At 43.2% G+C, this 22,829-nt stretch overlaps 1 long non-coding RNA gene across 1 annotated transcript in view; it reads left to right on the forward strand.

Annotated features, from left to right (window-relative positions):
• The first annotated feature begins 17,602 nt into the window (after positions 1–17,602).
• LOC106732054 (uncharacterized) overlaps positions 17,603–22,829 on the forward strand; it is a 146,316-nt gene continuing 141,089 nt past the window's right edge. The window contains exon 1 of the long non-coding RNA XR_016348598.1: positions 17,603–17,679. This is a non-coding gene — a long non-coding RNA (uncharacterized LOC106732054). The remainder of the gene's footprint in view (positions 17,680–22,829) is intronic.

Consider the following 22,829-nt stretch of genomic DNA (forward strand, 5'->3'; position numbering starts at 1 on the left):
CTCACCCAAAGGGGGCGCGTCGGCATTGGAGTAGCTGGTGACTTCCCCACAAGCCACCCTGAGGGAGTCAGCCGTGCGTAAAAGTGAGTGAATCCATTACACTCGTCTAATGACACATCAGTCTGGGACAATTCCTCAGATTTATCGCTTTAAAAGAATGGCTCATGTTTGGGAATCTCCCTGACATCCTCTGCCATGAAGACTGATGCAAAGAATTCATTTAGTTTCCCCACAATAATCTTATTGTTCTTGAGTGCTCCTTTAGCATCTCGATCTTCCAGTGGCCCCACTGGTTGTTTACCAGGCTTCCTGTGTCTGATGTACTAAAAATATTTGCTTTTATGTTTTGAATTTTTGACTTATTATATTTTTACACTTCATTTGACAGAGTTAATGCTCCTTTCTATTTTCTTCGCTAGGATTTAACTTCCACTTTTTAAATGATGCCTTTTTATCTCTCACTGCTTCTTTTACTTGGTTGTTCAGCCACTGTGGCCCTTTTCTGGTTCTCTTCCTGTGTTTTTAAATTTTGGGTATACCCACCACCTCTCGACAGCAATGTCTAAGGAGTTTTAATCAATTAATGTCAACTGCGAGGATTTATGATCTGCCCCTTTATGAAAAGGTGCCATTCTGGATTGGGCTACAAGGCTTTGCTTGGAAAAAGAGATGACATGGCATCTGGATGAGCTCCAGAATCTAAGTACTCAGCATTTAATCATTTTTTTCAGAGCATCTAGGAAGCCTGAGGTGCACCATCGCTCTCTGATGACCTGGCTTATGTTGAAATCAAGCAACTTATGTTACAGAATCCACTAATAACCTCTACAACACAGAAGAAAAAACTGTAATCAACAGGAAATCTTATGTGCTTGCTAATGGAATAAAAGGCTGACTGAAGATGAGGACTTGAACATAGCAGGTAGGAGCTATCGAAGGCCTAATATACTTCAATACAAATTATATAACTATAATTTGTTATATAATTTGTTATATAACCAGGAGGCAACCAGACAACTCTCCAACACCTCATTTTACAAACCTCTCTCCTCTGATCCCACCTCGGAATACCAAAAGAAACTACACTGTCTCCTTAAAAGCCTCCCTACCGCTACTTGGGAACAAATCCACACAGAAACGCCTTCTGACCCCCGACCAGGATTGTTCTATCTGCTTCCCAAAATCCATAAACCTAGACACCCCGGATGTCCATCATCGCAGGTATCGGCACGCTCACTACTGGTTTATCCAGCTATGTAGACTCTGTTCTCAAACTCTACGCAACCAACACCCCAGCTATCTCCAAGATACTACTGACTTCCTAAGGAAACTACAAAACATCGATAACCTCCCCGATAACACTATCCTTGCACCATAGATGTAGAAGCTCTATACACCAACATCCCACATGAAGACGGATTACAAGCAATTAGAAACACTATCCCAGCGGACACCACTGCCAATCTGACAGCAGACCTATGTAACTTTGTTCTCACCAACAATTATTTCCAGTTTGAGAACAACTTATACCTCCAGATCAGCAGCACAGCCATGGGTACACACATGACCCACAGTACGCTAATATCTTTATGGCTGAATTAGAACAGCGTTTCCTCAACTCCCGTCCCCTTTTACCCCTTCTCTATTTACGCTATATCAATGACATCTTTATGATCTGGACGCATGGCCAAGAAACACTGGAGACATTCTACAGAGATTTTAACAACCTACATCCCACTATCAATCTCAGCCTGGACCATTCTACATGAGAGATCCATTTCCTGGACACCACAATACGAATCACCAATGGAAAATTAGACACCACTCTCTACAGAAAACCCACCGACTCATTCAGTTACCTACATGCCTCCAGTTCCCATCCAGAATACACCATATGATCCATTGTCTATAGTCAAGCCCTTCAATATAGCCGCATCTGCTCTAATCCCACTGACAGAGACCAGAAACTTCAGGATCTCTACCAAGCATTTATAAACCTCAACTACCCTAGAGAAATAAAAAAGCAAACTGAAAGAGCCAGACGAATACTTAGAAACCATCTAATTCAAGACAGACCCAAGAAAACCAACAATAGAACACCACTTGTCATCACCTACAGCCCCCAACTTAAATCTGTCCAACACATTATCAATAAACGACAGCCTATACTGGAACAGGATACTAAACTCCAAGAGGCTCTGGGAGACAGACCCATAGTCTCATATAGACTCCACCTAACCTCAAGATGATTCTTACCAACAACCACAGGAAATACCACACTAATGCCAACCCCGGTACCTTCCCTTGCAACAAACCCCGTTGCCAGCTTTGTCCACACATTCACTCTGCTGATACCATTATTGGACCTAACCAAGTGAGTTATAAGATCAAGAACACATATTCCTGCGCATCCAGAAATATAATTTATGCTATCATGTGCCAAAAGTGTCTGCCTGCTATGTACATTGGACAAACATCTCAGACACTTCGCCAAAGAATCAATGCCCACAAAACAGATATTAGACAGGATCACAAAGAAAAAACAGTTTCTTGCCATTTCAACCAGAAAGGACATTGTCTCAATGACTTGATTACCTGCATCCTGCTTCAAAGACCTTTTAAGACCACACTTGAAAGAGAATCCTCTGAACTGACATTCATGCTTAAATTCGACACTTTACGCCTACGTTTAAACAAAGACATTAATTATCTTACCCACTACAAAGATAACTTCCCCAATTATCACCTCTAATATCATTAGCTCACAGACATTTACCCCCCCCCCCCATCTCCCTTCTGTTCTGAAATTTGATTTGTCCTTTTCATATGTGTTCACTTTTAAAAAAAAATTGTATCCTTTGGTATATATGGCTGTGACTATTTTCTTCCACTATTTGATCTGAGGAAGTGGGTCTGGCCCACGAAAGCTTATCACCTAATAAACCATCTTGTTAGTCTTTAAAGTGCTACATAGTCCTGTTTTTTGTTTCAATACAAATTGTGAGTGATAGGAACAAACATATATAAACTTCTGCCAGAACTTATTAAACACCATCCCCAGGCTGTGACCATCTCTTTGGGCTATCATGGTTTCTAGTCTTTGAGTTTTAATTAACCAGCAACAATCAGGAATTAGAAGAGATTGTTAAGCTTTTGTCTCAGGCCAATCAGCCGCACCAGACAATTACCTGACCAGCATGAGCACTGGCCAGAACCTTGTGATGAATAGTAACCCATTTTTCTTTCATTGCGCAAAGCTAATGTTTCTTTAATTGTCTTCTCCTCTTCCTGTGACAATATTATACTGTTCTGGAGAACTGGGGGAGAATGCTAGCACGGCTGTAATGGGGAGATCAAGAAAATTCAGACCCAGTTGGGAAGCCAATTAAAGTTTTGCTTCTTGTCTCAATTGCTTTGGTCAGTTATAAATATTAACGATTGCCCATTCTGTAAATAATGAATAAATGCCATGTAAAAACAGGCAGGAATTCATAACCTAATATTCTCCTGCTTTGGAACAACATAAACCACAACTGCTCTTCAATTGTTCCCAAAGGGGAAGGAAGGCTACTTTCTTTTAATGCATTTGGACAGACCTACTGATGGGGGGGGAGGAGAGGAAGGGGACAAAAGGGGCAACTTCCCTGGAGCCGGGCGATTCAAAAGGGCCCAGAGCTCTCAGCTGACACTGCTGTAGTAGCAGCGGAGGTGACGGACAGAACTCCAGGCCCTTTGAATCACACTCTGGGCAGCACTAAGGGCTGGCTGTGGGAGCGTGGGTGTGGTGAAATCTGGGCGGTACTCAGGGCTGGCTGTCCCTGGCCCAGCCCCAGCTCCTTATGCTCACGCTCCAGCCCCTTCCAGGAGCACAGTTTCACCCCCGCCCTCCTTAGCCAGGCACCCTGCAATTCTGTCAACCCCTCACCCCTGGATTTACAATGTGCCTGCCTGAGGGAATTAGCTTAGTTGGATTGTCGCAGGAAGGATGGTCTGTGGCAAGGGGGGGTCCATTTTTTTTCAAGATTCAAATGTCTTGGTCCAGGTATAATCAAGGTTCAGACTCCAGAGAAAAGAAGCTCTCCTATCCCCAATTCATACAGGGACATTGCTGGCTGGTACCCTTCATCAGGGAGTGAGGAGACAGTGCACTCTGGCTGGGACGTGCTGGGGGCCGCTGAGCTGTGCACTTTACTCTCACTCCCTGACGGGGACAGGAAGGGAAAGAGCAAGCAGCACTGGTATGAACACACACACACACACACACACACACACACACACACACACACTCCCTGCCCTAAGCATCCCCCCCACCTACCCTAAGCCCCTTCTTAAGGACCCGAGCAATGCCAGATACATGTGCTTGTAAAAAACCAAAAAGATTTTACTGTCTGTTCAAAAGCACCCAGTGACCTGGCTTTGGCCCGGGGTTTGTTTACTGACTACCCCAATCTAGTGGTGAGGACATGAGACCAGGTTCAATCCCCTGCTATTTGGACAAGAGGCAGTGTGCTCTGTGCCTCAGTTGCCCATCTGTAAAATGGGCATACATCCCTCAGGGTGACATGGAAAGCAGGCTGTCCACATGAAGTTACATTCAAGTAATTCTGAAAAGTCAAGAACGAGATTTGCTTGCAACGCTCTGCTCTGTTTTGTCAGGACTGTCTTTGGTAATGTGTCACTCACATGGAATACTCCATTTGATGCAGGTCACATTGTTCAACAGTATAACAAGATCACAGAGCAGTAGCACAAAGGAAAACAGTCATGTCCCCATGTGCGACTCTAGAGACATGGATGTTACAAATGAGCAAAGCTCTTCTTAGGGCCTAATCCTGCAGCCCTCCTTAGGAGCCTTGCGCACAGGCACTGTCCAATTGACTTCAGTAGAACCGTGCAGCAGGCCTGAGCCCTCATTTAATTAAACAACAATTGGGGACTGATTTCAATGAGAGTTAGGTGTCTAGCGACCTTTGAGGCTATGGGTCAGTGTTATCACTGATGACTTTATGAACCAGCGATGCTAAGGCAACATGGAGAAATTGGGTCACATTCTCCCTGGTGTAACTCCACTAAAGTGTTTTCCTCTACTGTAGCTGGACTTCAGCCAGCTGCTCCTCTTCTAGGGCCTGATTGCTTACAGGAAGAGCAACAAGTATCTGCTACGAAGGCCATGTTCTTTGTAAACTACTGCCCGTTTGAGTGGCTCACATTAAGGAGTTGGATGGGTGCCTTTGTTTTCACCCAATATGATCAGGAAACTTCTGGGAAATGGCCCAGCCTTAAAGGCAACCACTGTGCTTTATATCTCTTCCACAAACAGTAAACTAGCATTGACAAAAAAAATCAAATCCTCCCCCCCCCCCCCCCGCACACAAGGGCACCATTTTGGGAGGGTGGAAAGGATTGTAGCCATGCACACTAGGACGCTGCTTGCTCTTCTCCCCATTACTAAGTATCAGGGAGCAAGGGGACATGGCTGCTACAGCAGCCCCGATATCCTGAACCCTGGAAGTGCTGGAACTGGGAAGCTGTGGCCCTGGGATAAGGGAATCCAGCAGCCCCCAGGGAGCAGACCTGTGGCAGTGTCGGTGCCTGAGAGCCGTGGCAGCCCTGGGACAGTGGAGTTCCAGCAGCTCCTGGGCATTGGAGCTGTGGCAGCCCTAGGGTGAGCAGAGCCTGATGCCTCTAGGGCAGCAGAGTTGCGGCGGCAGGGACTGACTGGGAGCCAGCAGCTTGAAGGCAAGGGAGCTCCAGTCGGCCTGGGGGTAAGGGAGCTCCACTAGGCCTGTCCATGGACCCCGGGAGAGCCCAGAGTCCCATCAGCAGAGGGATGGAATTGACCTCCCCATGTCTGGCAAACTCCCTCATTTGAGACCAGTCAGGTCCTGAGGGTACCGGACCTGGGAGGCCAATCTATACTGAGATTCTTTGGTTTTCAGAAACTGAAAAAAATGAAGGGGTTGTTTTTCATTAAAAAACAAACAAACAGAAAATCCTGCAAATAATGTTAAAAATACTTCTAAATGGTGTTCTTTTGAAATGTGCAATCTCTCCACCCTCAATCATTACCCCATTTCCCATTCAGTTTTACAGCAAACACTGTAGCATACAAGTCATTCTGCCAGCAGGAGATGAGCACCTGAAGATAAAACAACTCACTGAAGCTTACCTTAGAAAAGGTGACAATGATGATACTAGGAAGAGGCAACTAGTGAATGTTAGGGACTAGTTCTTCAGCTGCCAAGTTAACATGTCACAAGGGAGTACTGTGACATTAACAACGGCTATTTAGACAGAAAGAGGGTATGTCTATACTATAGTGTTATTTCGAAATATCTTATTTCGAAATAGCTTATTTCGAAATAATGCGTCTACACACAAAATGCATTTCGAAATAGCATTTTGCTATTTTGAAATAGCGCATCCACACTGAGTGGACTCTGAATCGCATTTAAGGCTAGCCGGAACCAGTTCTGGAAGGGCAACAGGTCAGGACTTACTGTGTGGGGCTGCTGCCTCACGCCATCTGAGGTCTGTGCTGAAAGGGACCCCCCTGGTCAGTCAGTTCTCAGGTTTCCCTGCTTGCTTGTCTACCTCGATGAGGGACAGCAAAGCATTTTGTCTCTGTGTGCTCTGGTTGCCCTCACTTGGGACACCACGGCACTCTGCAACATGGAGCCAGAGCTGCTTCTGGGCACTCTGGTGCTTCTCTTGGACATGTTGCTGTGAGCCTGGCTGCACTTTCTGCAGGCTGCCATCTGGGAGGTCCATCAGGGGGGCTGTCAGTATCCAGGAGGCCCTGCAGGAGAGCTTCCACCTTGAGGAGCACTAAGAGCCTCTGTGATCTGCCCCACTGGGGGCTTGTGCCTCATTCCTCCCTCACGTCCTTCCACTTACCCCTCCCTAATAAAATACACGTATTTTCATGAACACAAACTCTCTTTATTTAACAAAACTGGGGGGGAGGGAATGAAACTCTGGTGAGACTGGGGAAAAGAGGCGGGAGAGGGGAGAAGAAAGGGTTGGAGAGGGGAGGGGGAAACCTGGGAGGAGGGAGCTGGAAGGGGGAAGCAAGGGGAAGAAGGGGGAGGGGAACCTCAGGGCTCAGAGTTGGGTGGTCTTGCCGGACCAACTTGATTTTCATGCAAACCTGCTCCTGGCTTCGCATGAGGTCTTTGGTGGCCATGCTGGCAGCTATCCTGACATAGACAGCTGTGTTCCTCCATCTAGTGCTGAGATCATGGATGTTGGGGGCATCCCCCCCAAACCTGAATAAGGTCCATGAGCTCCACCCTGGACCAGGAAGGCGCCCACCTGCTCTGGGCCCTGGCAGGCTCATGGGAGCTGGCAGGCTGCTCCTGAGGGGTAGTGGAGGGCTAGCTGCCAGTGGCTTGCTGGCTCATGTTTTGGTGCCACTGTGTCAGGGGCAGTGACTGCTGGCTCTGGGCTGGCAGGCTTGGAGCTAGCACAGGCACTGTGGCCAGAGTCTACCCCTTTAAGGGCTCCAGGGATGGGGGAGGGAATGGAGTGTTCTTGGTTGAGGCCAGAGTGGCCACCAGGGCTCCCTGGGAAGGCTGGAGGTCCCCTATTTAGAAATAAGTGTCTACACAGCACTTATTTTGAAATAGCTATTTTGAATTCGGCATTATTCCTCGTAGAATGAGGTTTACCAAATTTGAAATAAGTGCTCCGCTATTTTGAATTTATTTCAAAAGAGCGGTTTCGCTGGGTAGACGCTAGAAAAGTTATTTCAAAATAAGTTTACTGTGTAGTCATACTCAGAGGAAGGGAGAGAGAGAGAGAGAGAGATACATAACAATCAGTATCTACCACATCTGACTTGCCAGACAATTGCATTCAAAGACATCAGCCTAGCTACCCTCACCCACATATTCATAACCTTAGAACTGGACCATTTTAACCCTTTATCTAGAGCAGATGATCAAGGCTACTTTGAAATTCTGGATCCAATGAGAATTGCATTTGTGCTCTGTTGGCCATCAGTACATTTCCATGTCCAATTTATGTTCAGTGAGTGGCACTGAGCTGTCTTGGGGAAAGCCTCTTCTTTATGACCCATAGACCATAAACATGGATGTTCTTATTAAGGAAGTCTAGGGAGAAACTTTTGGGATATGGAGGAAAGACACCCTCTCAAGTATTCACAATTATGGCCCTCCCTGCCACAAACAGTCTGAAAACTTGTGATCCTCTTGCAAACCTCACATTTTCTTGTAAGTCCTTCCACAGTAACAGAAGATACAGTACTACAAAAAGGAGAGGGAATATAATCATAAAAGCAAAATCTAAAACTAAAGTTAAGAGGCTAAATTCAGGTGTGCACAAGCCATATCCACATTTGTCCAATTTTAGGCTAATTAGCATTTATTTCTGTATCTTGACACCTAGCTATGGCGATGAAAGGATATGTAGCTCATAAAATAAATACGAGTTCAGATCCCATGAGCAACTTTGTGTTCTGAGCTAATTATCTTACTGAGCGATTTTCTGCTAGTCTGACATCCCATACTGTAAATCTTTCAAACGGTTTCTATTTTCTCAGAGATTTTCTGCTGGCCGATGACTGAAATAATTCACTCTTGTCTCTTCCACAGTAAAGATAACACTCCCCCCCCCCATTTTAAATATATATTTGTTACATACGTATAACAAAAGGGCCTTCACAAATTGTTCAAATTAATTTGGTGAGAAAGAAAGCTCCTACTGGAGGCTTGTGCTCAGGGTTATTATATATATAAAATGATTACATTTGACCCTTAAAGAGCTTCAGCATTTTTTAAAAAACCAACCATATCTATTTCTGCATGAGAAGAGGTGTCTCATGAGGGAAGATACAAAACAAACAAACAAACTCAAGCATGGTTCACTCTTCCAGGAAACTATTTCACTCTTCCAGGAAACCCTATTTGAATAAGGTTCCTTCAGAACTAACATCATTAGCTCAAGAGCTTTCTGAACTTTCTGCGAAGCACTATTCCTTGGTGACTCTGATTTCTCACTACCTGCTGAGTGATCTTACAGGAGGCTGCTGCCATGGAAAAGTGATAGACAATGATTATAATAAAAGGGCTTGATCCTGGGTATAAATCAGCATTGCTCCATTCAAGTCACTATGAACTATAAGGTGAATGAGGTAATATTTGTATTGTACCAATTTCCATTGGCGGGAGAGACAAGCTTTTGAGCTTACACAGAGCTCTCTTTCAGGCCTGGAAAGTTACAGAGAATGTCACAGCTCACCAACAGAAGTTAGTCCAATAAAAGATATTACTTCATGCACCTTGTCTTTCTAATATCCAGAGATGGACATGTTTACAACAATATCCTTCCTGCCTTATCCATCCACTGACTTTGATCTTTATCTACTCAGGTTTAGAACCCTTTCTCCTGATACTTTATGTACAGAGGTAAGGGGTGGGCAACAGAAGATCTTTCTTCTCCCCCCACTTCCCTTCTCCTATTTATTTCGAATTTTCTTATCCTCTAATCATAACTCCGGTCATCTGAAGAAGTGGGCTGTGTAGATATCATCTACATGTTTTGTTAGTCTATAAAGTGCTATCAGACCATTTACTTGCTGTTTTTTTGTCTATAGCAATGTGAGTCATAACAGTTTAAATGAGCTGAAAATTTGACCCCGAGTGTTCAGTCTGTCTTAAAAGGAGCTACTTGTTTGAGCAGTATTCCATGCAGTTAAAAGGGGGCCTCTTGTTAGAACCAACCAATGCAATGTTTAAAACTGGCCACCATATACATCAGTTTCCATTTAAGATTCAATAACTGCAACACTATGGGGTCTAGGAGTGTATCTCTACTGCACCGTTATTTTGAGATAACTAGCATTATTTCAAAATAACAATACAAGCATCTACACAGCCATTCTGTTATTTCGAAATAAATTGAGGTAGCATCTCTACATTAGGGAAACCTGCCTTGGGCTAATTTTGAGGCTTCCCTGCCGTGTAGATGTGCTATTTTGAAATAAGCTATTGTGGAATAACTATTCCAGAATAGCTTATATTGAAGTTGCTGTGCAGTGCAGATGTACCCTAGTTGATTAGTTTCCTGTACTTAGAATAGGCAATAACAACAGCTTCTTAGATTGTGTCGGTAGTCCTCATGGAATAATGGCAATTGCTCTTTCCCTACAGATGACTGCACACAATTTCCCCCAGGCTGCTCAGGTCAGTTTCCATCTAATACAGACAGAACACTAGAACTCGAATCTAATCACATCACAACGTGTGAACGTCTGTATCTCTGACTCCTGCTTAGGCCTACCTATGGAATGATGCAGTTGGAGGTTCACCAGCACAACCTATGTGGCAGAGGTTTGCCTAGATGTGAGTTTGCTTTTCAGGCATTCCTCTGTAAGATTTACCTGCTGTACCTACCAATCCATTTGGGGAATAAGACATCAATAACTCGAATGGTATGACAGTGTCAATTCATTTCTACAGCCAAGCACACATGTTTTTTCTATTCCCAGCATAAGGTGGATATTAACAAGCCTAAAAAAACCCCAGGAACCTTTTCCTCATACAACTTTCATTATCATAGCATCTGATCATCTTACATATGTGTCTTAATCTTTAACATATTTATCTTCATCACCAAACTGGGTGGTAGGGAAGAGATGTTATCCCTATTTTACAGATGAGGAACAGAGAGACTACTGGTAGGTTGGGCATCTAACTTCCATTGAAATCCATGGTAATCAGAGACTTGGGTTCTGCCACAGACTTCCTGTGTGACCTTGAGACAAGTTGTTTGCTATGGGAGCCACAGAGGAATCAAGTGGCTCAGTGGCAGTACAGCTCCATTCAAGTAAATGTGAGCTATGCTGGTCTATATCAGCTGTGGCAGAGCACAGATTGAACTTGGATCTCCCAAGTGCCACATGTGTACCATAGCCACTGGACTGCACCCTGGAATCTTTGGGAGATCCAAAGGCTAACAAACCCTGATCCTATCAGAAGCATGCCATAGAGCAAGCCTAGCACTGGATAGAGATTGCATTTGCTAGCTGTTTTTCAAATTCCATTCTGTTCAGTAAAGTTCCACAAGTTGAACCCAAACAACAGCTCTCTAGCAAACTTTAACATGAGCACGAAATTGCCACCAGTTTTCTGCAATGACCATTCTTGTGAACAACATTTGCGGAACTACTTGAGTATTGGAGATAATCTTCTAAAGAGGAATTTTATTGTAAGGGAGCCTTTTAAGAGAAGTGCTTGCTTAAGTTTTTTTTCTAAACTCCTCCCTGTGGGATCTAAAATATCATGGTGTACTAGGCTTCCTTTTAGTGTAATTCACAGTGCTTTCCAAAATAACATCGCAGGCATGTAGCTTATAATTCACTTGAGAGGAGTAAAACTTATTCAATTAATTTTCTGGAAATGCATGATCAGCAAATTAATAAGGCATTCATTAGCAATGGTTTATATAATCAGATTGCAAAAGAGCCAAGACTAATTCAAAGTGCTGTTTCTAAAATAGCCACAGAGCTGTTTTCTTACCCACTACATACAGCCGCACAGAGATTTAATGAGAGGCAGTGGTAGCAATAGGAACTGTGCCTGTTCCAGTCAGGCTAGGTTTACACTATAGGGGTTTTTTTTGGCAAAAGCTACGCAAATTTTGCTCTGCAATTTGCATAGATTTTTCTGATTGCTTTTCTGGAAGAGGCTTTTCTGCCATTTGGCCCCATCCCGCCAAATGGTGGGAAAGCCTCCTCTTTTGGAGGAGCCCTTATTCCTCATGAAATGAGGAATAAGAGCTCCCCAAAAGAGCGCATTTTCTCTTCTGCAAAAAAAAAAAAAAAGTAGAAGAGCAAATGCATTCTCTGGATTTGATTTAGTGAGTCTAGTAAGGACTCACTAAATCAAATGCTGATGGTATCCTGTTGACTCTGAGACTCCATGGGGCTGCAAGGAGTAAGGGAAGTCAATCAGAGAGTTTCTCCCACCAACTTCCCACAGTGGGGACACTAGAGAAATTCAATTGAAGGTACATTGACTACAGCAATGCAATTCTTATAGCTGGAATTGCATATCTTAAATTGAATTTCTCGCATAGTGTAGACCTGGCCTAAGGATGGGCCTACACTAAAGCTGTAACTTAGTCTAAGTTATTCTACTTCAGTTACACAAGTTACATAACTGAAGTCAATATAACTTAGGTCGACCTACAGCAGTGTCTACACGGTGCTGTGTCAATGGGAAATGCTCTACCAAAGACTTACTTTTTGCTTCTTGAGGAGCTGGAGTACAGACACTGACAGGAGAGTGCTCTTTCATTGACATAGTGGGTCTTCACCAGACCTGCTAAATCAACACTGCTGTTGTGGCAATTGATCTGTAAGTGTAGATAAGCCCTCAAAGAGGGAGGTCTCTCTTTAGTTGGAACATAAACTATTTCCTTCTGTAACCTAGAAGGAAATAAACTTCCTTTGGAGACTATGTTCTCCAGAAAAAAAGACTGCAGGGCAGAGGAGGTCCAATGTATCTGCCTGGAAGAGCCAAGCTGCACATTTTAGAGCATTATTTTAAACTAAAACAAGTTGAGATTACTAATGATACCAGAGGATTGTAGGGACTGTACCTATAACTACGTACTTCAGAGGGTCAGGGATTCATACTATTGCCTCACTGATTCCGAAGGAAACTTTTGTTCTTTGTTATTTTAGTTTCTTTGCTACTGAGAGCCCCATCTAAGATCCATGCTGTGTCATGCAATGCATTGTACAAACACATAGTAAGAAACAAGCCTTACCAAAATAGACAAGATGGACAAAAGAGTGATAGAATCGCAGCATTATCCCCATTGAAAGATGAGGGAATAAAGCCCAGAGACCCATGTCCTCAAAGGTATTTAGGCACCTAACTCATTCAAATCAATGGGAGTTAGGTGACCAAATATATCTGAAAATCCGAGTCACAGAGATTAATTAGTTAACTTGCCCAAGCCAAATAGAACGTCTTATACTTTATTCAGATTAATAGTGGGCCAGCTAAGAGAATAAGGAATGGAGCACCAGGGCCCGAGGACCCTACTTAGATTTGTTTGTTTTGTTTTCTTTGTTTGCTTTTCCTTATATCCTTATTTCCTTGTATATAAATGATGCTATGATCCTCCTGAGGATTGAGGCAAACATCACTGAAAGAGAACCCATTCCTTTTAATACAATATTTTCATGAGAAAATGTTAGTAATATTTCTCTTATGTTAAACACTGGCAATACAATTATGCCGCAAAGGAGTAAGGGAAATTATGTGAATGACCTGTAACCTAATAAAACATAGTACAGTGATAGTTCAAACTACTGGTGACGTGTAGCTCTCCATTTATTAAATGTAGGTTATATGGCACAACTGTTTACCTTAAAGCAAATGATCTTATATGTTTTATAATTTCCTGATTATGGTATCTAAGAAACAGGTTGTACAATTAGTAAAGCTGTTGATATGTCTTACATAGAACCTGTAGCTAACATTCAAAAGCTAATTCTCAAATGTGTTTGTAGAACAAGAAGCTTCCCTGTACAGCAGTACATTAAAGACTTTAGCCCTTCTGTTGCCCCCGACCCTGCTTTTTAATCATTTTAAACAGGAAAAGGAAAAAAAAGCAGCCATGAATAAATGGGATAAATGCATACTAAAACTCAGATCCTGTGAGTTGTTGCATGGAATCAGCCCTGTGGAACCCACATGATCTGGTCAAAACAGCAGAGCTAGGTCATAAGCCACCTTGCATTGACTTAGCTGCACCTGTGCCTACACTTAAACTTATGTAACCTGCCTGCTAGATGGATCCAGCAGCCATCAGGGCCAGGTTCAACATCTAGAGGTTCCTTTCCATCCAACCAATACAGAACTGGCTCAAGCCCCTACTCAGTAAGCTAGGAAATTTGCACACCAACCCTCTGGGAAGGGATGCTTCCCCACTTGCAAGCACAGCGTCTGAGTATATAAAAGAAACTTTTAATAAAAGGAAGGGAAGTAACTTGGCATTAATTTGTGGAAACACCACAAACAGGAGTCATAAACATAAATCATGAGCAAAATCCCACCCCAAATAGGCTGGACAATGGCCTTTTCCCTTCTGGTTTTTAAGTCGAGCAATCTAAAAGCCCCCTTCAAATGCCCAACTCTTCTCTGCACCCCACTCACAATTACTACCATTGGTCAGGGCAGACCTGGAGTTCAGAGGTGCATCTGCAGAGTTCATCTTCCACCCTGAGAGGGGGAGGTAAAGAGACATCTGACTCATTCTGCTGCTCACTCGCCATCTGCCTGCTTCCTGCTCTCTGCTGCCATCCTGCTGACCATTTGTCTCACTTCTCTGCCACTATGCTGCTGGCCACTTGTTACATCTCTCATTTTGCACTGCTTTAAATGACAACCCAAGGTGCAAGGAGTTAAATAAAGTGGTCAGAAGCAAAAATATTTTAGAAGTTCCCTAATCTCTCCATTCAAACACTAGGGATTATGATATCAAAACTGATTCCATCATTTCTTTGCCCCACCTTCTAATATATAATGGATCCTCATTTGCATTTGGGAGAGGGCGATGAAAAGCTACTAAATGACCTGCTTGCTTTTATAATAGTCACTTCTGTAATGCACTTGCGGATCCATTGCTTTTTCTGTACAAATGGATGTTAATTGCATCCATTCCTAGCAAATGCCAGTCTGGCTAAATTGTAATTGCAGAAAGATTACATGAGCAGAAATAACAGCTAGCTTTGCTGCTAAAGTGCTCTTTCTAGTCATTCCACTGTTAAAGCTGCAAATCATTCTTTAAAAGCACAGGAAAGTTAACGTATATTAGGAGTGTCTTGAGTAATGCTAGAAGGTTTCCACTGTGTTCATGTAATTTAGTATTAATGCTTATTTTATCCATCATGAAATATGCTTCTGTGGTTATGCTTATATAAAATTTTAGTAGAAATGGATATTATTGCAAAACTCTAAGGACTTTCTTCCTGACTTAGACAAGAAACATGGCCTTTGCTCCCTAGGGCTTATTTTCAGTTGCATCTTTTGAGTAAAAAGAAATGACATATAGGTAATGGTCAGCTAGAATAGCTTAAACAAGTTTTCTCTAGTCCTAAAGATTTTTTTTTTCTCTGAAAGGTGTGCATATGTTAGATGGCCCCATGCCAGCACATCCTCATGCTCCATCATTAAGAAGTTTCACGAGAAAAACAAACAGTTTTTTCGGAGATGAGCTAAGCTGGAGGATATTAAGCCAGCTACTGATTTCACACGAGGTGTTGCCAGATGAGCTGTTAAATACATAATGAATCCAAACTCCACTCATGAATGTTGAACTAGGCAATTAAACATTGGATTTTTCAATGGAAAAACGGAACACGGATTATCTAAGGCACGATGCCATGTAATGCAGCAAAAGGCCAGCAGCAGCTGAGGCTGTTTCCTGCTGAGGCAAAACTCATACATAAAATTTCCTAACAGCCTCTTTACAGCAGTGGCTAAAGGTCATGCTGCAAGGCTCAAAACAGGATAAACAAGTTGACTGTGTCTGCCCGGCATAGCATCCACCCACAGACAAGCTCACTTCGGGACTGGAGGAGCAGTCCTAAAAATCCTAATGGCCAGCCTAGATGTAGACCATGAGGTTTGAGTTTGGGTTAAGCACACAAGACAACCAATGCACCTAGAGAAGTCAGAACACTTTAGCTAAGAGGAACCCATCTGAAGCAGATTCCCTCTGCCTTCCTTAGCTATTATTTCTGAAGGTATACACAGGATTTTATATGAAACCTGGCATGTTGGCAGACACCAGAGACTCACTTTGCCCACCGGAGATCTCCAGAGCTAAAAGCATGTGTATTTTTCTAGTGTGTCCCTCGCCTTAGTATCTGTATGTCTTCTGGATCCCTCCCACTGTATGTCTCAGTTATTGAAGGTCTCCTATATTTGTTCACACAAGATGGCATCTCATTGTGAACATAAAGGTTCAGAGTACACAAGGATGGAGCTAGGCAGCAGCTGGTCTGACCGAGTAGTGATAGGAGATGGGTTTCTCAATAACAGTCCCTAATCCTACAGAGTGATGAGAGGATCGTGCAAGGTGCCAAGCTTCCTCCACCCCAGCTGAAGTCAGCTGCATTGTGGGGACTTAGAACCTTGCAGCATAGAACCCAAAGTTCTGTGGAATTGAATTATATTTAAGAGAAATGTTTATGCCATTGCCTTACCCATTGGCATCCATGGCAAATCTCCCAATGATACCATTGGGGGCAAGATTGTGCCCCCCCTCTTGTTTTTAACAGATTATAAGGGAGGTGGGTAAAGGACAAGAGACACTCCCATTGGCTCCTGCAGAACAGCGTAGTCTCAAGCACGGGAGTACCAGAAAAGGAATTACATTTAAAACCTCCAAGAAATAATGAGAAGGCATCATACATGTGACCTGTGTGCACAGGAGAACATTTCTTATCGCATTAAATAGCACAGGTCGGGCTGATCCCATAGCTCATCAGGAAGGCTTAGTGTTAGCTTCGGGAAGCTCTTTATATATGCCATTTAATTTAATATTGATTTTTTTTCCTATACAAGTTTAATTATTTGTGAAGTATTAACACTGGAGGGTTCTTTCAGCACAACTACAGGATGGTACTGTACCAGGGAATCAACACCATGGGAACCACCCAGGTCAAACTACTAATGATGAAGAGTCGGGTCTTCCCCAGCACTTTACAACTGAAAAGGATTGCACAGACATTGATCAACCTCCCTTCCCCCCCCCCCCCCCCACACCTCTCTGAATCAGGCAAGTACTATCCCAATTTTACAGATGGGGAAACTGAGGCAAAGAAGTGCAGCAACACATCCAAAGCTACCCAGTTAATCAGTGGCAGGGCCAGGTTTAAACAAAACAAGAGAACTTCCTGACTGCTAGTCCTTGTGCTCCATTCTCCATACTGAGCTACTTTACGGGGAATGTGTAGTGGGGTGGGAAGAGGCCTCAAAGTAATAGTAAAACAAAAACAAACCCCACAAACTTCACTTGTCTTTAAAGACTGACCCTGCCAAACTCTCATTGGCTTTGTTGGGAGGGAGCAGAGGCTGAGTAGAAAATGAGTAAGGACTCACTCTTATGCCTATTGTGCATCAATAAAACAGATTGTATCTGACCAGTAACTTGGCCAGTAGATACTATCATTACCTATTTGTATTATTGTAGTGCCTAGAAACCCAAGTCATGGCCCAGAGCCCCTATTGTGCTAGGTGCTGTGTAAAACACAGAGCAAAAACACAGCAGTGCCCCAAAATTGACAAATATACATATTAACTTCTGGAAACTGAGGGATTTGCCCATGTAATTGCCTGGGAGTAAGTACTGAGCTACAACACTCAGTTCCTTTTAAATTACAAATGATCTCTTAGTAAGCAAGACAAGAATAAGGATGTGTCATGATCATGAGGGTTAGCCAGCAGCCTGGGGACTAAGAGGTTAACTATGTCCTTTACCTAGACAGGTGGAATGGCCAATAGGAATGTAGGTAGGAATTTCAAACTGGAACAAAGGAATTTTTGTTTTTTCCCTCCTTTGTTCGGGGATTCCCCTCCAGCTTCTGAGGGAGACAGACATGTGTCTCTTTCTCCAAGAACCCATTCTTCACTTTCTGTAAGTAGGATAAAGTTTAGATAAATCCATTAGGTTTTATTATTTTATGGGTTGAGTATGGGATCTGATGTCTGTGCACTTTTAAACAATGTTTTGGCTTTTCTTTGTAACTAAGTTCTAGTCCCATGGAGCCTCTCGTTGGCTACGTCTATACTGGCATGATTTTCCGGAAATGCTTTTAAAGGAAAAGTTTTCCGTTAAAAGCATTTTTGGAACAGAGTGTCTAGATTGGCACGGACACTTTTCCGCAAAAGCACTTTTTGCGGAAAAGCGTCTGTGCCAATCTAGACGTGCTTTTCCGCAAAAAAGCCCCGATCACCATTTTCGCGATCGAGGCTTTTTTGCAGAAAACAAATCTGAGCTGTCTACACTGGCCCTTTTGTGCAAAAGTTTTGCACAAAAGGACTTTTGCCCGAACGGGAGCAGCATAGTATTTCTGCAAGAACACTGACAATCTTACATGAGATCGTCAGTGCTTTTGTGGAAATTCAAGCGGCCAGTGTAGACAGCTGGCAAGTTTTTCCGGAAAAGCGGCTGATTTTCCGGAAAAACTGGCCAGTCTATACACAGAGTGTATATGTTGTTACCTTTCAGTCTAGTCATTATGCTTGCAACAGGAAGATTGTGGTGATAATAAAAGCTTTCTCTTTTCTTTTTTATTAACTTGGTATTGGTTAATTGTGTGTCCTGGTTTTTACTTTAGGGGTGAGATTTCCCAAGTGATTTCTCCCCTGATTTCTTTATTATTACTTGGGTGGTGGCAGTGAAGGATTTTATTCCCAAAATCTAGGTTGTTAAGATTTTGGGGGGAAGTTTTATACCAAAGCCTGGTAGATAAGGTTTTGGGGTACTTTTGCTGGTCCCCACTTCTACATTTATCATGCCAGAGTGGGGAAGGAGCCAAGACAGGATGTAATAACAAACCCTCCTAGAAGTTCCAGGGGACATCTCATGTGATGCAGAGCTCACTCTATAAACCATTTTTTCTTAGTTCAGGCTTAATTTCCCCACTCTTACTTTCACGTGCTAGTTATAATCTACTGTAACGGGTTAAATAAGTCTGACTCTTCCTAAGTGTTTACCTCCTTCCAAAAGTTTGTGACCAACTCGTTTTCATTCCTCCTGCCTTTAGTCTGGTAGTTCAGTGGAGAGACAAAACGTGAGAGGCGGTGTCACTTACAGACATTCTAGAAGGCAGATTTCTGCACAAAAGAGATTAATTTTATAGAGGGAGATTGTCATCAAACAGTTTGTAGAGTATGAAGCAGGTAAGTCTCATTTCTTAGTGTTTCAGTCTTAGTTGCTACTGTAGGAAAAATTCAATTTCTAGCTAAAATAAAAATATAGTTCCAGCTATCTGAGCTAAATTCACATTTATTAAAACTGATTTGGGAGATGATAAAATATTGGGCAAGAAAACTTGAAAGTTTTTAGCTGCAATACTGAAATCAAGTAATCAAAGACGTCAGATGATAATTAATACCTTGGATCTTGCAGACTTGTGTTGCGGTGGTCAATTATTTTTTATCAAGGTCCAAATTTCATAGTCAGGATATAGCCAAAGTTGAGACTCCAGATAAAATAATAAAAAACCCCAATATTAATAATAATAAGTAAATAAGAAGACGTTGGAGTCTGTTCAAAAGAATTTGGAGGTCTGAATTTGGCCTACAGTCCACCTCTTGACTATTCCACATGTGTCCTTAAGTATATGCATATGAGTAGTCCCACGGACATCAGTGGTGCTGCACAGGTATGTATGTTGAGGAACAGGTTTCCAGAAACTTTTGTTGTAGTGCTGTATCTGTATTCAAGCTTTGAATCCAGGTGCTTACAAAAGTCTCTATATTGTTTGATATATTCAGTAACAGAAAATCTGCGCCGGATGCTTTTCAGTGAGTTAGTTGTCTGTATTATTTCTTTGTCTGAAATCATTTGATCCCTTTTTGGAGGGTGAAGGCAGGGAACAGCAATAAAGAACTCAAAAGAGGATTTACAGAGGAATGTGGGAGTAACTTTTTCTACTGAGTAATGATGGATGCACTGCTATTATTTTTTAGTGAGGAAGTAGGTTGACTGGAAATTGAAACACTTTCATTTAGTTTTTCATTACTCCTTTTTGTATGTAGCTAATTAACTGGAGGGTGGCCAGCTTTGCTGGGTCTTAAATATTTGAGAATTGAACACCAGAGGAGCAAAGCCCAGTTCTTTGGGAAACAGTCAGATTATCCCAGGTGATTTTGGATTATTTGGCAAGAACAGAGTTATCTAAACATTATATATTAATTTTAAGGCTCTTGTTTATTAATAACAGTGCCTTGAGCCTCACCGCACGAGGCATTGAACAGTGAAAGACTGACATATTCTGACATGCTCCCAATCTAAGTAGCCAAGACCAAGAAGAACTGATTTCCCAAAGGTCATGCAGCAGTGATAGAGTTGCGATTAGAAGCCAGGTCTCTTTGGCTGTGTCTACACTGGTCGCTTGAATTTCTGGAAAAGCACTGACGATCTCATGTAAAATCATCAGTGCTTTTCCGGAAAAACTATGCTGCTCCTGTTTGTGCAAAAGTCTTTTTCTGAAAGACTTTTGCCCGAAAGGGCCAGTGTAGACAGCATAGTTCTGTTTTCCGCAAAAAAAGCCCCGATCGTGAAAATGGCGATTGGGGCTTTTTTGCGGAAAAGCACATCTAGATTGGCCACGGACGCTTTTCCGCAAAAAGTGTTTTTCCGGAAAAGCGTCCTGCCAATCTAGACGCGCTTTTCTGAAAATGCTTTTAACGGAAAACTTTTCCGTTAAAAGCATTTCCGGAAAATAATGCCAGTGTAGACGTAGCCTTTATGTCTACACTAGCCCCTTAGTTCAAACTAGGGAGGCTAATGTAGGCATTCAAACTTGTAAATGAAGCCCAGGATTTAAATATCCCGGGCTTTATTTGCATGTTCCCGTCCGGTCGCCATTTTGAAATTCCACTAGGCAGAAGTAACTGCCCGCGGCTATACGTGGCAGGAGTAACAGTTAATTCAAACTAAGGACTTAGTTCAAATTACAGTTTGACTGCCGCGTGTAGCCGTGGGAAGTTACTTCGGGCCAGTTGAATTTCAAAATGGCAACCAGATGGGAACATGCAAATAAAGCCTGGGATATTTAAATCCCAGGCTTCATTTGCAATTTCAAATGCCTACGTTAGCCTCCCTAGTTCGAACTAAGGGGCTAGTGTAGACATACGCTTACACTCGTAGGTCAACAGCTTGTTGGAGTAGGGTATGTTGGGACTTCTAAATGTGTGCATCAAGAAAAAATGTGCAAAGACAGGCAAATTCACAAACCCTATGCTCAGTAAAGCATAGGGATTGCAGTCTTGGTGCACTTCTCATGGATGGGGTAGATAATACTTAGTCCTGCAAGTTCCTATCATAAGTCAAGGTTATTTCCCAGGAAAAAGGAATTTGAACCCTGGTTAAAACATACTATTGAAATGCAGTAGTGGGCCACACCAGACACAGAAAAAAGAAGATATCTAGTAGAGAGCTTCAGGGGCCCAGCATTAGAGGTCATTTGTCCCCTGAACCTCACTAATCCTGAGGTCAATTTGAAGGATTGCCTAGAGGCCCTCACATATTTGAGAGCATAGAGGGTCCTGAAGACAGTTACTCTAAATTCCTTAGTTCCTAACAGCACAGGGGTGAGAAGGTTTCAGTCTATATACAGAGGCTGGAGATACTGCTTCTGAGAGCTGGCATGAGAGAGCAGTGACTGCTGAGCAAACAGATCAGACCAGACTGGCTCAAATTATAAGAGGAACTCAATATCAGAACCTCACCCTACTTCATCTTGGGCTAAGAGTACAATAAGAACGTTCCCCAAGCCACTCCCAGGATACGTCTAGACTACAGGCTTTTGTCGACAGAGACTTTGTCGACAGATACTGTCGACAAAGCCTCTGTCGAAAAAGAGCATCTATAATGCAGCCAGTTCTGTCGACAAAGCAAACCGCTTTTTCGACAGAGAATCTAGACTCTCTCTTTTGAAAAAGCACAGTGTAAATGCAATAGCGCCTTTTTTCGACATAACTCTGTTGAAAAAAGGCGATATTCCTGTCGACAGAACTTGGCGGTAGTGTAGATGTTGTGAAGCCAAGCAAACGATAGCAGACCTCTTTGAGCCTGAACCAATTGCAAGACCCCAGTGTGACAGTCAAGTTCTGACAATAGATCCAGCAAATTTTGACTGTGGAGATTCCACATTGTCTGAGGAGTAGAAGGATCACCCGAGGAAGAAACTTTGTGAAAGATCCAAGCTATTCACAGAGCATAAGTGGGATTTGGGATGTGCAAAAGGGGTTGGACACAACATCAGACTACACACCTCTCAATCTTTCAGGAAGAGCTAGAAAGATTTCATTCTCAGAGATGGAAGACATGCAACATCATTTTCAGGAGTTGGCTGTGAATGGCATCATTACAGAGTCCTGCAGCTCATATGCTTCACCCATTGTGACTTCTGCACCCTAGCAGCCACACTGTGGTTGACTGGCACACTATGCCTCAAGTACCAGATGCCTAAGACTGTTGGGAGCCAGTGGTTGTTAGTTTTGGATCTTTGAAGTGGATACTACCAGATCCATTTGGGACCAGAAGATAAGAAGGGAGCCTTCATCTGCCCACGCATCAGTTTTCAACGCATGCCTCAAGGATTTCTGTGGCACCTGCCACATTCCAACATCTTGTGGAGAAAGCTGTGGGAGACATGAACTTACTTGCAAGTCTTGGTTTATTTGGATGACTTGAGTATACAGGCAGTCCCCGAGTTACGCGGATCCGACTTATGTCGGATCCGCAGTTATGAACAGGGCTTTTCTCGCCCTGGAGGACTGGAGCGGCGGGACGCCCAGATGCGCTGCAGTTCCGCCGCCCCTGTCCTCCGGGGCGAGAAAAGCTGCTCTACTTCTCCCTGGTCTGCTGGGGGGGAAGCCCCCCCCAGCAGACCAGGGAGACGCGGAGCAAAGCCGCGGAACACGCCCGCAGCGGGACAGCCCGGGCGCGCCTGGGCTGTCCCACTGCGGGCGTGCTCCAAGGCTTTGCTCCCTGTCTCCCTGCAGACGGAGCAAAGCCGTGGAGGACGCGGGCGGTCCCACCACCCATGTCTC

This window comes from Pelodiscus sinensis, chromosome 2 (assembly GCF_052426305.1).
Source record: "Pelodiscus sinensis isolate ZL-2025 chromosome 2, ASM5242630v1, whole genome shotgun sequence".
NCBI classification, from domain to species: domain Eukaryota; kingdom Metazoa; phylum Chordata; order Testudines; family Trionychidae; genus Pelodiscus; species Pelodiscus sinensis.